This window comes from Crocodylus porosus, unplaced genomic scaffold (genome assembly GCF_001723895.1).
Source record: "Crocodylus porosus isolate Cpor-Errol unplaced genomic scaffold, CroPor_comp1, whole genome shotgun sequence".
Classification (NCBI taxonomy): Eukaryota; Metazoa; Chordata; order Crocodylia; family Crocodylidae; genus Crocodylus; species Crocodylus porosus.
The window spans coordinates 207,974,767-207,975,868 of NW_017728886.1; positions in this window are offsets into that span (position 1 = coordinate 207,974,767).

Here is a 1,102-nt window from a genome sequence, read left to right on the forward strand (position 1 = left end):
CTGGAAAATTGCAAGAAAATTGTCCTTTCACAGTTTTCTTGCGATTTCCCAGTTGGTCTAATAAAATGTATCGTTTTGAAACCAAGAGTTCTAGTTTTTGTAAGCCATTTGATAGGCATTTTCATGCTGTTTTGGCTGAGTGTCTTCCAGCATTTGGCTGCAAAGATGCTGGAAGACACAGTAGTTCAAAAAGTCCATTGTGTGGTAGGTATTATGGAAAAGACCTAAATCAGCTGGGGGAATGTGGAAAGCAGAGGAAAGTCCCCAGCACATGGATGCCCTATGAAAGCCATTATTGAATATCTAGCAAGGAAATAATTGTGTAGAGTAGAAAAGGCTACCATTAAGATAAGACAAAAATATAAAAAGCTTTATTGGTAAGAATGAATACTGCACATTGCACCTGGAAATGAACTGTAAGTAAGTGCAATTTGTAGAGCTCATTAAAAGGAACTTGAGTTATGGATGGCATTAGGACCCTTCATTATGGTATTGATGCATTTAAGTTCCAGGAAAGGCACACTTAGCTCTGGAATCATTCACGCTGGACTTCTGAAATTCTACAGGGAATTGAATATCTAATGGCTTTAGGCTTCTCTGAAAATCCCAAACTTTATTTACATAAACATGAAGTAAATTGCTTACAAGGAAACATTAAAAGAACATTAAGTTGCAAAAGGCAAAAATTTAGAAATAATGGAATGAGGGTTGTCTGCGCAATCTTAATTTAGCTCCCTTGCGAGCGGATATTAATATACAGCCCTTAATTCCACCAGTTTTTCTGCCAGATCCCCTGCCTCATTCAGTGCACAGAATGATGTTCATTTAATGAGCATCTATTCATTATTTTGCTTTTTCTGGGTGGTTTGGAACAGTAAGGAAAGCACGGGGATGAATTGAAGACAGAACTATTAATTTCTTAGTGGGGTCCTGATGGTTCTCTTCACTGTAATATCTTAAGGTTAAATCAACAAAGGACAGAAGGGAGCAGAAACTCAGCATCTCATCTTTCTGCCTACTGGAAGTCATGGGAAAGGTAATTTGGTGCCTAACAGCTTTGTTACCCTGAGATCATGCTAAATCTATGGAAAGTTATATGATA